This window comes from Solanum dulcamara, chromosome 3, assembly GCF_947179165.1.
Source record: "Solanum dulcamara chromosome 3, daSolDulc1.2, whole genome shotgun sequence".
Taxonomy (NCBI): Eukaryota; Viridiplantae; Streptophyta; class Magnoliopsida; order Solanales; family Solanaceae; genus Solanum; species Solanum dulcamara.
Window position 1 is genome coordinate 52,272,287 of NC_077239.1, and position 15,970 is coordinate 52,288,256.

At 38.2% G+C, this 15,970-nt stretch overlaps 1 pseudogene; it reads left to right on the forward strand.

The window, feature by feature from the left end:
• Positions 1-10,143: 10,143 nt before the first annotated feature.
• LOC129883845 (5S ribosomal RNA) lies at positions 10,144-10,263 on the forward strand (annotated as a pseudogene).
• The last annotated feature ends 5,707 nt before the right edge of the window (positions 10,264-15,970 follow it).

Consider the following 15,970-nt stretch of genomic DNA (forward strand, 5'->3'; position numbering starts at 1 on the left):
AGAGTCTCAGGAATCATAGACATGTATCGAAAAAAATCTAAACGACTTATGGAATTAGAGACGTTCATCATCGTAGGGACCCTTAGGAATAGGAGCTTATGCATTCAATTAGTATTAATCATATAGGAGACTCGAGGGTGATAACTCAACTACCTTAAGAGCCTTAACATTCAGAATTAAACTAGAATTATGAGTCATGCATCATGTTCCGAGATCATGAATAGAATTACCCCAAGCTTCATATACATATCATTCATAACTTATGTCTAATACATTCCAAAATAAAGGAATGATAGCTCTACATACGTATGCCAAAATCATGCCAAGATAAAGAAGGTAGCTTCACATACTTACTACTCTCCATCATATAGAAGCCTTGAGAGGCAATAACTCAACTAGTATAGGAATTCTACCATCGAGAAGTGAATAAGACTTATGAGTCATACTTGGGGTTATATGAATAGAATTATCCCCACATTTCGTATATTAATCACTTAAGGCTAAGACATGCCAAAAGAAAGAAAGGGTAAGCTTCACATACCCCTTATTGATTACCCTTCGCCACGTTCGCCTCATCATCTTTTGAACTTATTTAAAATGGAAGAAATACTAAGATTAATAACCTTCCACTTTCCAACTTCCAACTCTACAACCAAGTATCCATACGAATCATTTCCTTATCCATTTCCCTCGACTAGTTTATTACTAGTTCCGAAGTTACCAGAAATCGGGCAGCATCTCCACTGTAACTTGCCCTATACAACTGCTAATCTTAGAAACCATATTAAAAAAAACAACTAGAATCTATATATTCAATCTAATCACTTCAACATTACTCAATACAACTCCAAACAACTAGCTTAAAACTACAATACCTAAATAGAGTTTTTAACCTTTATTTTATAAAACCTTTAACAATACAGAATAGAGGGTCGTGTGGCTGCAACAAAAAGTACCCATGCCCTAGATAGAAAACTTTACATCCCTACAATACACCATCCAACCATCTTCAACCGCAGCACGACAATCACAACACACTACCTGACTTCGACTTAACTATAACGACTTCAATTTAGTTCGTTTCCAATGTCAAGTATTCCTATGACATTTTTCCACTTACAAACTTATTTAAGACATTTAATATACCTCATAATATCATCATAAACTCCAATTTTAAAGGGAAAACCTTACCTTTCCCTAAACTCGCCAAATTCGCCAAAACTCGCCTCGGAAGTTCCTTTAGCGCGATTAGAACTATGTGGCTGTTTGGTGTCCGTTTGGGGATGATCCAAACCATAAATTTACATTACTAACACCTTTATATTATCATTTTATACCTTAAATAACTAATTTATGGAACAAAATTGAAGAACTTACCTCTTTTTTCCTCTCAAAACCGTAGCTCTCTTTCTCTAGCTCCAAGTTCTCTTCTTCTCTTCTTCTTTCTAGAATTTTCTTTTGATAAAGATGACTTATGAGATAAGGATGGAAATAAAACATCATAAACATACATATATAGGCTACTTTAAGGGGTGACATATGTCAACCCCTAAGTGGTAACACGTGTCAAGCCCTTATTTGGCCAACACATCAGAACACCCCTCATGGGCTGCCATGTGGTAGGTGGGGGCCCACCCCCTTAATGCAGCTTCTACCATATGGCACCTCCATCTTATACCATGTCGAACTCCCTCTTGCTTCCACGTGTCGCTCTCTTATTCTCCTCGTGGGTTCGTAATCTCGTCTTGCTTTACGAACATATATAATCCTCGCCATATAAGCTTGGTATGTACTTAAGTAGTTTAAGTATGTAAGATTTTCAAGTTGATAGCTTACATAAGTAATTCGAGTCCTACGACTCATTACTTGGCCTCCAACTTCTTTTGAATTCGTATATCCCTATTCCCAATTTTCCCTACTATGGGGTGTCACATTCTCCCTTCCTTAAAGTTGTTTGGTAGCATTATAGATTATTCAGCTCACACGGTAACTTCTAAGAAGCTTACGAACCTTTCAAGAAATTTAAAAAGTTTAAAAAGCTTAAGAACATTCCAAGGTACAAAAGTATGGGGTGTAACATCTGGTAAGGTAACTCTTGATATTTAGAATGTTGGGAATGATTGTAGTAACAGTACGTATGGTAAATGTTTGAATTTGATCAATAATGATAAGGTAGAGAATGTGTAGTAAGGTTGATTCAGTGTATAAAAAATTGAAAAAGATAAAGATGTAAATCATTCTCGAGAGTTACAGAGCTATGAGAAATCCCAAAAAAACAATAAATTTAGACCTGAAAACCAATAAATGCATTCCAATGAAAACCATCAATCCAAAAAAACCCATATATTCCTAATAAAAAACCCCTAAAAGTGTCCAGTAATTTTGAAACCTTCAAACCAAATAATCCCGAAGGTGATCAAACAAAATTTCAGGAGACTAGAACTAATCCAGGACCCCAAAAATCCTAATCAATCCAACGTTTCCTATCCCAGTATCCCAAATCCTCCAAATCCTATAATTTCCTATGCTTTAGTGACCAATCTAAGAGCCCAGGAGACCATGAAAACTACTCTTATTGATATAAGTCCTCCAAAGATCTCTACTAAACAATGTTGTCCTACTGTAGTTTTCAAAATATAGTACTTTTTGCTTAAACTCGCTGCAAGGTGTAAGTTCACTCTTTGTGGAAGGTTTACCAATACTATGCCAACAATGGAGACAATCAGGAGAGATTTTATCCTTCAAACTGAGCATATGGAGTGCAACTTAATCACTTCAATTCTAGGCATCTATATAATGATCTTGACAATGAATATGATCACTTCACTATGTGGTCATAAGGAAAAATGATCGTACAAGGTCATCTCATGAGGTTACCAATTTGGAACCCAACCTTTAAACCTTAAGAGGATACTCATTTGGTCCCTATATGAGCTATACTAACTAAATTTCCCTAACTTTATTACTGTCTTGAAGTAATGACACTTCTACTATCCCCAATTGGTAAGGTGTTATTCTTGGACTTGGCCACTTATAAGAAAACAAGAGGTATTTTGCAAAGTTGAAGGTCCAAATTGGCTTAACTAAGCAAAGTCCTCATCATATATGGATGGTTTTCGATGATGATGAGATTAGGAAGGTAGGTGGAAACCTATACAATATGAAGGATTTCCACAGTACTATGACTATTGCAAGCACTAGGGTCATATTAGAAGCATTGGTATTGTGAGAATAAGGGATAATGAGAATAATAGAAGAAAATAACAAGAGAAAGATGACAGAATAAAGATCAAAACAACTAATTATAAGACTAATGATTTGCAAGTAGAGGAGGATAAAATCTCCACTGAACAACAAAGTAAAAATGAGACTGGAGGAGAGAAAAAAATAAAGAGCTGGATGAAAAGCAAACTCAGAAGAGGAAAGGGAACAAGAATGGCTAGAAGTACCAACAAAATACAACATCAAAAGGGAAAAGGTGTAATGCAGCAGGGAGAGAGTTGAAAGGTACCATAATCTTAGAGATAATCAGCAGGGAAAGCATCAGCAGCAGATATGTAAGCACTCTATCTGTAAGAACTCTAATCCCCAAACTTGTAATGCTGACTTTAGAGTCTAGAGTCAACCCCCCTCACCCACATAAATGATATTCATAGATCTTATAGTCCCTTCGAGCATCAGGTTATGAAGAATACAATATTTGCAAAAAAAGAAACAAAGTATCAATGTTGTTGTCAAGACTTATTCAAATAATAATTTAGATACTAATGATTGTTATACTCCAAAGTGAAGAAACTCTGGTAATGACTCAATGCTCCCACACTCTATGGCTCCCCTAATAATTTAAATATTTTAAATGTTATTGCTGCAGTTTATGGATGTGAGGATGGGGTAATACAGGAGATAGACACAAACATGCTGAAAGAGGTTACCAGGGGTAAGGAGGTTGTTTTCATTGACCATAGGGATATCCCTATATCCCCAGCTACCACTATTCAATATAGTACCACGTCTGATGTGAATAAAAAAAATTCTGAGCCTCAAGAGGAGGCTAATGCAATGAGAAAAGAAAATAAGGACAATTTGCAAGTTTTTGACACTGAAGTTGGGGATCCACCCGTTGAAACTCCTAATAGCAGGTAGAAAAATCAAGATGAAAGTCCTCAAGTGTTGAACAATAAGTCCACTTTAGCTTTGAGTAAGAAAAAGAGAGATTCTTTAAAGAAAAAACAAGCTATGGAGGATAAAAGGTAATTTGAGAATTCTGAACAAAGAGTAAATTATGTACTGGTTGAAGAATAAGCAAGGATCCATGTTTCTCCAATTTAAGTACAAGACAATTCCACTGAGGTGGGTATGCTGAACAAAAGGGAAATTTCAGAGGATTTTAGTTATAATTACAACGTAACACACTCTGAAGATGAAGAGGATCATGATTAGTTAGAGACAACTCTGGATGAAGATAAAAAAATGAGAGCACATCTCATCAAAGCTTTTGGTTCTGCTTCAAACATAGACAATCAAGATGAAATCTAGCAAGCTACTGCCAAAAATGGTCTATCCCATAGGGGCTAAACAGATAAGAAATATAAAACCAAAAAAGCTGCTTCCAACAGTTCTTATAATACTGCCACCAAGAGTAGCATCAACACTAGATCAAAAGCTCAAAATATTTAATAATTAATACAATATATTGGAATGCAAGGAGTATAAACACTTAAGGTGCTTTGGATAGACTCCAGAAACTAAAGGATAACTGTAATATTTCTATGATTGCAATTCTTAAACCCTTTTCAATTAATTCTCATCTCAATTTCAACGGAATTCAACTTAAAATGGACAACGCTACTCATAATTCTAACAATAAGATTTGGTTATTTTGGAATCGGGATATTGATTGCACTATCTTGGATAAATAATGAACAATAACTTACTTGTGAAATTAATCATGTTGTCTCCTACTTATTTCACAGCCTTTTTTATGCCAAAAGCAAGGACAACATTAGGAGAGACCTATGGGACAAAATGTTATAAAAATCTTGATTTACTATTGGGGATTTCAATGTGATTGCTGATATAGAAGAGAAAATGGGGGATTAACTGTCACGACCCAACCCTGTAGGCCACGACTGGGGTCCAACCTATTAGCTGTGGTCACATTGAATCATAAATAAGACAATATCATGTAACAGAGCCCCACTGGGCGATAAAAATTTCATAAACTTGTAGCCCTTTTTGTTTGTATCACAACATGACAGGGCACACAAGCCGACAAGGCTACCATAACATAATCACATATATCAGATATCAGATCGACCCAAATGAATCAAACTGACATACACAACCCATATATACATGTCTGCAGACCTCTATAAATATAAATGACAACATATGGTGGGACAGGGCCCCCGCTGTACCCCCGAATGGACAAAATAATTCTATACATTAGTGGATAATATCAAAAACTAGGCCCTGATACAATGGAGCCTCTCCTAGATGAGCTGCATAGAATCCTAAGCTGACGGACTCCCAAAACCTGTATCTGTACCTGCGGGCATGAACGCAGCCCCCGAGAAAGGGGGTCAGTACGACATATGTACTGAGTATGTAAAACATAACATAGTACAACTGGAGGTATATCCAACATAGAGAAGCAGGGGAACCAATTATCAAATCAGAAAGATGTACCAGTACTTTGTGAATCACAAAAACATGCATGCTCAAATTTTCAATATAGCCAGCCCCACCAAGGGTCTGAAGAATCATATATGTAGTATCAGTATCAAGCCCCGTGCCATCACCACTTTATTACAATACATCATCATAGTATCAGTATCAGGCCCTAGTCCATCGTCACCTTATTACAACACATCATCTAGTATCAGTATCAGGACCCAAGCCATCGTCACCTTATTACAACACATCATATATATACATACGGATGTTGGCCCTCTAACGAGGGACTCGGCGAACAATACAGTGAATTGCACATATCTGATGACTGGCCCGGGACTCGGAAAAGAAGTGTTATAGTATACACGAGTAGAGTACTGAAAAACAAAACACAGTTTAAATCATTATTTGAGACTCAATGAAGTCATCAAGTGAACCATCACCTGGGGATCAGGGAAGAAGGTATCTGACGTATACTCTCTATCTGTCACTAAGGACTATGTAAAAAGGAGTTTTTGGAAATCTTAGACATATACCAATGTGAAATATCTTATAGCAGTCCGAGCATTAGTTATCTCGGAGCCTTTCTTTTTTTACAAACAAGAGCTTAGTCGAATCAATTGTTATACAATCATATAGAAGACTTGAAGATAGCAACTTACTACTTTAAAGTTTAACATTCAAAAGTGAGTGAGGGTCCTGAAGTCATATTCAGAACTTGGGAATGGAATTACCCACAAAGCTCATATCACATCCTTCTTACATCTAAGACATACCAAAAGGAAGAGAAAAGATAGGCTTTACATACCTATACCAGAAACATACAAAGAGAAGCTTCATATACCTTGTCTGAATTATTCCTTATCCTGTTTGCCTCACCGTCCTTTGAACCTATTCAATATGAAAGTAATATGAATATCAACCCCTCTTAACTTTCCATCACCCTAGGTTACACCTTAGTATTAATGAAATCTATTTCCTTAGTCGTTTCCCTGACTAGTTCTGTTATTTGCTAAGACGTCGCCGAAAATTGGGCAGCACCTCCCCTATAATGTGCCCTATCCAAATTTCCAATTAGGTCCCTAAGACCTACAGCCAACCAAAAACAACAACCTGCAGCAATTCACACCAACAGTATACAACATAAACTCCAAATGACTTATTCAAAAATACGATATCACAATAGGGCGTCTAGCCTTTATTTTGTAACATCTTTAATTATATGCAACGGGGGGTCATGTGGATTCAACCAGAAGCACCCTAAACCAAATTATAACATATTTAGGCCCTGAAACAACATATCACACCCCTGCAGCAGCAACGCACAAGAACAATGGCTTACTTTGACGACAATTCGACTATAACAACTACAATTTGGATTGTCTTCAACGCCAAGTATTCCTATACTATTTTCACGTTTCCAGCCATAAAAAAGGTGTATAATACACTCCATAAAAATAACATAAAGTCAAATTTGAAATTACAAACATCATCTTACCTGAATTTGGCCAAAACCATCAAAGCGCAACTTGGAACTTCTCCAAACGCGCTGAAATTGAGCGGGCTGTTTGTGTTACTTATTCGCTACCCCAAATTGAACTTTTAGGGTATTACACACCAAGATTCAACTTAGGTACACTTCAAATAATTAATTGACGGAACGAAACCCGGAAGCTTACCCCAAAAGGGCCAAACCCGTAGCCCCTCTCTCTTGTCTCCAAAGTTTTTCTCTTCTTCTTTCTTCTAAGTTTCAAATTGTAAAGCTGAAGTTTTGGTTACGTAAACATCGTAAAATACATATATACATATCCAAGTGATTAAGGAACACCGTAGATAATTAATTCACGGAAGAAAAATTGAGAAACTTACCTTTAAGCTTCCAAAGCCATGACTGCCTCTCTCTCACGTTTTTTCTCTATGTTTTGGACTGATTTTTGAGTTCCATATGACTTAAGAGTCATTAACATACACATATATGGTCCCTTAGTAAGTGACACATGTCATCCCCTAAGGGTGACACGTGTCAAGCCCTTATTGGGCCACGGATCCACCCTTAGCCTCCAAGGCTGCCATGTGTCCTTGGTGGGGAACAACCCCAAGTAGGTGGGTCACCTACTTGACACCAAGCAGGTGGGTCACCTACTGCCACATTTCACTTCCCTAGGCTTCCACATGGCACCTCCGTTTGCTGCCACGTGTCGCCTTCTCCTTTCCCCGTGGGTTCGTAATCTCCTTTTGTTTTAAGAGTTGATGTAATCTGTACTACGTAAGCTTGACATATCCTTAAGTACCTCAAGTGTATAAGACTTTTAACTTAGTAGCTTACGTAGGTAAATCGAGTCCTACGACTCATTTTTTTAGCCTCCAACTCTTTTTGGATTCTCACGACTCTATTTCCAGCCTTCCCTCTCACGACGTATCACATTCTTCTTTCCTTCGAGTTGTTTAATGTGTGTGGATAGTAGGGTCTCATGGCTAATTCCAAGAAGATTAGGGACACAATATCTTAATGGAAGGCACATCTTTAGTCTACAATCTTCTAGTTTGCCGATCTAAGATGGCGATAGGTTTTTCCTCACAGGATTCCATCTCCTAGACATCATCTATGGAATATACCTTGGGTGACTCGTCAGTACCCTTGCGAAGCATTCTTATTTGATGGACTGGGTGTATAGTTTCCACATAAGGTGGTAAAGTCAACTTACCATCCGCATTGCCCACCTTATGCGCAACTTGATAAAGTCTAATATATTTTGGGTTAAGCTCCCTTTTCTGGGTGACTCCGTTATGAACATACAATCATCCATTTGAACTCTGAATGTTGATGTCGATTATCTGTATATCATTTTTGCCGACTCTGGGTTGTTAGTCAATAGTTTGCTTAATCCTGTTTGGCCTACTAGCTTAGTCTTTTCCCCACCAAGGGGACTTATACACTTTGCCTTACAACATCTTGTAGGGGGTCATCTGAATACTAGAATGGTAGCCCTTTTCATAGGAAAATTCAATAAGTGGTGGGTGATCGTCTCAGTTACTCTTAAAGCCAATCATATTAGTCCACAATATATCTTCTAACATCTGATAGTATGCTCAGTCTATTCAGCAGCTTGAAGGAAAAACTAGGGTACTAAGACCTACCTGTGTTCCCGATCTCTTCTTGGACTGATGTCCTAATAATAATCTTAATTAAAGTCTCTCTATCTGAGATATTAGCTGGGGAAACCTCACGTAACCTTACTACCTCCATGTTATATAACTCCACCTAATATTAGCTGCATAGGTGCTCTTTGATTGGAAGCAAATGAGCTGATTTATTAGCCTACTCACAATAACCCATATAGCACCCTACCCTTACAGAGTACAAAATAGGTTCATAACGATGTTGATAATTTGGAAACTGTTAGCCTCGTATAGTCCTTCTCGACTCTTTTCAGAACTTTAATTGGCATTCTATCTTTTGGGTCCTTCTTCCCTTTTTTTTCTAATCCTTAGGGTTGGCTACCGAATAATGTTGCAGTCCCTTCATATAATGGCTCTCGTAGTAGTTGTTTGCTTTGTCCAGCATGATCTAATATAATTCCAAAAGAGTTTTGGCATAGAAGCTCGCTATCCTATAGTAACCAGCTAGTTCGGTCAGTTTTACTTAAACTTTTTCACAATTTCCCTTACCTCCGCTTGTAATCCTCTAGACACATTATCTTGTGTCATTTTTTACCTTTACAAGAATATGAGAGGGTAAAAGAAGCATCCTAGCGTTACCTCGCTAGTCCTCATGTTTTACTCTGCCTTTTTCCCCCTTATCCTACACTCGATGTCAGGGTAGATTTTTGGTCCCCTCGTGGCCACGTCTTACTCCACTTGTAGAAATAATTCCATCTCGGTAATTTGTCTTAACCTATCTTTGTGTCTCTCGATAGTCAATTACAACTTGGGCTCCCTTGCCTAGGAAAATAGCTATGGGGACTCTGTAAGGTCCTACCACTCTTTTACTCTACAATTTTACACCTTCTCGGTGGAGTAGGTAACTTTTGATCGAATGAGCAGGGACTAACATCATTAATCCACAAGTAACATTCCCTCTAGATTCATCTGGCGCTGGAGTGCGAAATGAGTCTTGTAGTCCTAGTCATATTATGAAATTTTTGACCTTAGGCATTACTTCCTGTCATTTGTAAATTACATCAGCTGGTACCCTTACCTTTTGGGTTCAGCTTTTTCGCCCTAAGAGTTGGCTACCAAGTGGTGTCGAAATTCCCTCGCCCACTGGCCCATATAGTCATTCTGTGGTTTTTCTTTCATTAACTCGTTCTATGTTGAAAAGTTGTGGCATTTGAGTGTGTCGTCAGTTAGCAATTAGTTAATCCTTCTTGTTTTGCTTACCCCTTGTTACAATCGCCTTAACGTATCTTATAATAATCTGGGTACATAATCTCATATCATTTCTCCACCACTAGTTTCGATTCTTCCATCTCGCGTGATCATACCAGCACTAACACATTAAGTTCCATCAGAATTTTGAGGTTAAGCGCGTTGGGGCGAGAGTAATACTGGGATGGGTGACCTCCCTGGGAAGTCTTCGTATCGCGTTTCATTATAATCCTTGCCATAATGTACGGGGCACTCAACTTAGCTCTAGATTTACCTCAGCGTTGTCTCGCGAGTCTTTATGTTTTTTCTTGTCCTCTCCTCTGTTTTCTTGCAACCAGTGTCGGTGTAGACCTTTAGCTCCACTATGACCATGTCTCCCCCTTTTTTTTGGTCATTTTGATTTAACTTCTCTTATTGTACTCACCCCATTTTGTACGCACCCATTCATTAGGGTGGGCTACTGAGTAGCACTAAAATTCATTCAATTATTGGCGGCTTCCAAACCTTTCTAACTTGGTTTGGTAAGATATCTTATTGAAGTTTAGACGTCTATCTCAACTATATTGCCATATTAATTTCCTCCTCTTACTTTTGCCATTTTCTCAATGACTTCCCCCCTTTAGAGGGTGCCTATACTTTTACCTGCTTATGCCTTGCTCTATGTCTCTATATCCCGTCTTAATTTCATCCAATCTCTTTCCCCAATCCATTTGATACTTCATCATGTCTCCGTCTATCCGCATATTTTATAATCTAACTATCCGTGTACAGAATCTTGGCTAAATCATGAAACGACGAGAACCTTTCCATACATAGTGCGACACCTCGTCTGTTACTCTGTACTTGAGTAAAGGGATCCATGGGACTACTCGTCTGAGGCCACATTCTACTTTTCCTTTTCCCAGAATTACTTTGCACCTGTAGTCGTTCTAACTATAATTAGACAGTACTAGTATTCCGACGATAACTATTTAAGGTTTTCTTAAAGTAGTAGCTTTATCCCTACCTGTATCCTTTTCTTCTTGGGGCGAATAGAAGTTGTGTCATTTATTCCTTAAGTTTTCCATCCTCTTCCCATAAGGGTTCCACTATTTTTGGGGCGACATTGTGTACACGCGTCATTTGTTTTTCTGTATCTTAAGCTCCATGCTTTTACTGCGTTCTCAACGTAGGGTTTTAACTTATTTAGCCTCTACCAAGGGTGCCTTATTAGCAGTCTCACTTTATCCCTGTATACTTGTATCACACTGTTCAATTCATACTTACATATCGATATCCCTCTTTTAGTTCGTATTCGTATTCAGTTCCTCACATCTCTTTGAGGTACTTCTATTAGAAGTTCTTTCCCTAATTAGTTAGTGGAGAACTATAAACTGTTATCATAAATCATTTTCTAACCATTGTTGGAAGAAACCAGAACCTCTTAAACCTTACAGTACTTCTTTTAATACTTGACCTACCCGGTCTCCTTCTGAGTTTGTCCTCGAGATATGAACAACTCATCTAATTTACCATTAGGAGTTGAGGGCTTGGTATTTTTTCAAAAAGAGTGAAACTCATTCGCGGGACATCTTATCCTTCATCCTGAGCCCTCTGTTTATATTCCTACAATACAAATACGGCTGGAGATAAAATTCTTCAAGTTAAAAAGGTGCCCCTTATCGACGACCTGAAGGGTACCTCTTACAGCTTTAGTTAAACAAGGTAGGGGTACTTGGTATCAATTTTCCAAACATCTCAAAAATCTATGTTCCTTTCCCTTTTCCTTGTTCTTGGAAAATTTCGACAGAGTTTCCTCTATACTTCTTACTATCCCACAACCTACATGCAGAAAATACCAACAATGCCTCATAGGGCCAAAACATATATATATTCATATCCTATTACAGCCGCACTGGGCTTCCAAATGTTATCACATATCGCAGCCACACAGGGCTTTCAACGTCAACAATAATATAAAAATATTAGACTTACCTTATATGTCCAACTTCAAACTACATTTGTTGCACTTACTGTCTTCTTTCCTTTCATGTTTCAACTTTACATTTCAATAGTACTTCAATACCTTACCCGACGGATATCTTCCATGTCTTTACTTTACTTACCTGCATGCTTCGTAAATTTTCATGTCGTCAATTACTTTCTTCTGTTGGTGTCTTCCTTCTGTTAAGATCCAAGGTTAGTATAAGGAAATTTTCCTATGACTTGGATCTAAAGTACGATCTCAGATGTAGAAGAAAGGTTACATCCCAAATGCCCTATAGCTTCCTGTTTATAGATGTGGCGTGCAACACATCGATAATCAAGACTCTACTAGACAAGGTCTGCAGACACTCCAAGGACGAATTGCTCTTATACAACTTTTGTCACGACCCAACCCCGTAGGCCACGACTGGGGTCCAACATGGACCCCTCCTGTACACATATCTATTAGTTGTGGTCACATTGAATCGTAAATAAGATAATATCATGTAACAGAGCCCCACTGGGCGATAAAATATTTATAAACCTATAGCCCTTTTCGTTTGTATCACAACATGACAGGGCACGCAAGCCGACAAGGCTGCCATAACATAATCACATATATCATATATCAGGTAGATCCAGCTGAATCTAACTGACATACACAACCCACATATACATATTTGCAGACCTCTAAAAATATAAATGACAACATATGGCGGGATAGGGCCCCCACCGTACCCCCGAATGGAAAAAATAATTCTATACATTAGTAGACAGTATCAAAAACTAGGCCCCAATACAATGGAGCCTCTCCTAGCTGAGCTGCATGGAATCCTAAGCTGATGGACTCCCAAAACCTGTATCTGTACCTGCGGGCATGAACACAGCCCCCCGAGAAAGGGGGTCAGTACGACATATGTACTGAGTATGTAAAACGTAACATAGTACAACTAGAGGTATATCTAACATAGAGAAGCAGAGGAACCAATTATCAAAGAAGAAAGATGTACCAGTACTCTATGAATCACAAAAACATGCATGCTCAAATTTTCAATATAGCCGGCCCCGTCAGGGGTTCGGTGAATCATATATGTAGTATCAGTATCAGGCCCCGTGCCATCGCCACCTTATTAAAACACATCATCATAGTATTAGTAACAGGCCCTAGGCAATCGTCACCTTATTACAACATATCATATAGTATCAGTATCAGGCCCCAGGCCATCTTCACCTTATTACAATACATCATATATATACATATGAATGCCAGCCCTCTAGCGAGGGACTTGCCGAACAATGCAGTGAATTGCACGAATCTGATGACCGGTCTGGGACTCGGAGAAGAAGTGTTACAGTATACACGAGTAGAGTAATGAGAAACAAAACACAGTTTAAATTATTATCTGAGACTCAATGAAATCATCAAGTGAACCATTACCTAGGGATCAGGGCAGAAGGTATCTGACGTATACTCTCTAACTGTCACTAAGGACTATGTAAAAAGAAGTTTTTGGAAATCTTAGACATATACCAATGTGAAATATCTTATAGCAGTCCGAGCATTAGTTATCTCAGAGCCTTTCTTTTTTTACAAACAACAGCTTAGTCGAATCAATTGTTATACAGTCATATAGAAGACTTGAAGATAGCAGCTTACTACTTTAAAGTTTAACATTAAAAAGTGAGTGAGGGTCCTGAAGTCATATTCAGAACCTGGGAATGGAATTACCCCCAAAGCTCATATCATATCCTGCTTACATCTAAGACATGCCAAAAGGAAGAGAAAAGATAGGCTTTACATACCTATACTAGAAACATACCAAGAGAAGCTTCACATACCTTGTCTGAATTATTCCTTATCCTGTTTGCCTCGCCGTCCTTTGAACCTATTCAACATGAAATTAATATGAATATCAACCCCTCTTAACTTTACATCACCCTAGGTTACACCTTAGTATTAATGGAATCTATTTCCTTAGTCGTTTCCCCGACTAGTTCTGTTATTTGCTAAGGCATCGCGGAAAATTGGGCAGCACCTCCCCTATAATGTGCCCTATAAAAATTTCCAATTAGGTCCCTAAGACCTACAGCCAACCAACAAAAAAAACCTGCAGCAATTCACACCAACAGTATACAACATAAAGTCCAAATGACTTATTCAAAAATACGATATCACAATAGGGCGTCTAGCCTTTATTTTGTAACGCCTTTGATTATATGGAACGGGGGGTCATGTGGATTTAACCAGAAGCAACCTAACCCAAATTAGAACATATTTATGCCCTGAAACAACACATCAAACCCCTGCAGCAGCAACTCACAAGAACAACAGCTTACTTTGACGACAATTCGACTATAACGACTACAATTTGGATTGTCTTCAACGCCAAGCATTCCTATACTATTTTCACGTTTAAAGCCATACAAAAGGTGTATAATACACTCCATAACAATAAAATAAAGTCAAATTTGAAAGGACAAACATCATCTTACCCGAATTTGGCCAAAACCATCAAAGCGCAACTTGGAACTTCTCCAAACGCGCTGAAATTGAGCGGGCTGTTTGTGTTACTTCTTCTCTGCCCCAAATTGAAATTTTAGGTTATTAAACACCAATATAAAACTTAGGGACACTTCAAATAATTAATTCATGAAACGAAACCCGGAAGCTTACCCCAAAAGGGCCAAACCCGTAGCCCATCTCTCTTGTCTCCAACGTTTTTCTCTTCTTTTTTCTTCTAAGTTTCCAATTGTAAAGCTGAAATTTTGGTTCCGTAAACATCATAAAATACATATATACATATACACGTGATTAAGGAACACCGTAGATAATTAATACATGGAAGAAAAATCGAGAAAGTTACCTTTAAACTTCCAAAGCCATAGCTGCCTCTCTCTCACGTTTTTTCTCTATGTTTTGGACTGATTTTTTGAGTTCCAAATGACTTAAGAGTCATCAACATACTTATATATGGTCCCTTAGGAAGTGACACATGTCATCCCCTAAGGGTGACATGTGTCAAGCCCGTATTGGGCCATAGATCCACCCTTAGCCTCCAAGGCTGCCACGTGTCCTTGGTGGGGCCCACCCCCAAGTAGGTGGGTCGCCTACTTGACCCCAAGCAGGTGGGTCACCTTCTGCCACGTTTCACTTCCCTAGGCTGCCACTTGGCACCTCCGTTTGCTGCCACATGTCGCCTTCTTCTTTCCCACGTGGGTTCGTAATCTCCACTTGTTTTAAGATTCCATGTAATCCGTACTACGTAAGCTTGATATATCCTTAAGTTTCTCAAGTGTATAATACTTTTAACTTAGTATCTTACGTAGGTAAATCGAGTCCTGCGACTCATTTTTTAGCCTCCAACTCTTTCTGGATTCTCACGACTCTATTTCCAACCTTCCCTCTCATGAGGTATCACATTCTTCTTTCCTTCGAGTCGTTTAATGTGTGTGGATAGTAGGTATCTCATGGCTACTACCAAGAAGATTAGGGATACGTTTCAAGGTTCAAAAGTGTTGGTGTAACATTAACTTATAATATGAAGCTTTGTGTTTATAAGTATTATTGAAGCTTTTGTTCTCAAAGATGTAGGTTTTGAGGGTCACAAATTTACCTAGTACAACAACTAGAATAATGATGCTATAATTTGGAAAAGGTTGTATAGAGACATGGTTAATGAAAGGTGGTTAGAGATGATGCTTATTTATACTATCACTCACCTTGCCTCTACAAGTTCTGATCATTGTCCCCTCTTATTATAATTCATGGATAGACATAGCAATCCTATCAAGTATTTCAAGTTTCTTTATTGCTGGAGGAGAATGAGACTTTCTTGGAGATTGTTAAACCTTGCTAGGAAAGACCAATTGAGAAAAATCCTATACTTTTCATCAGAAATTGAAGAGGGTATCCAACACTCTTAGTAACTTTTCAAGACAACAATATAGGGATATTTTTTAATCT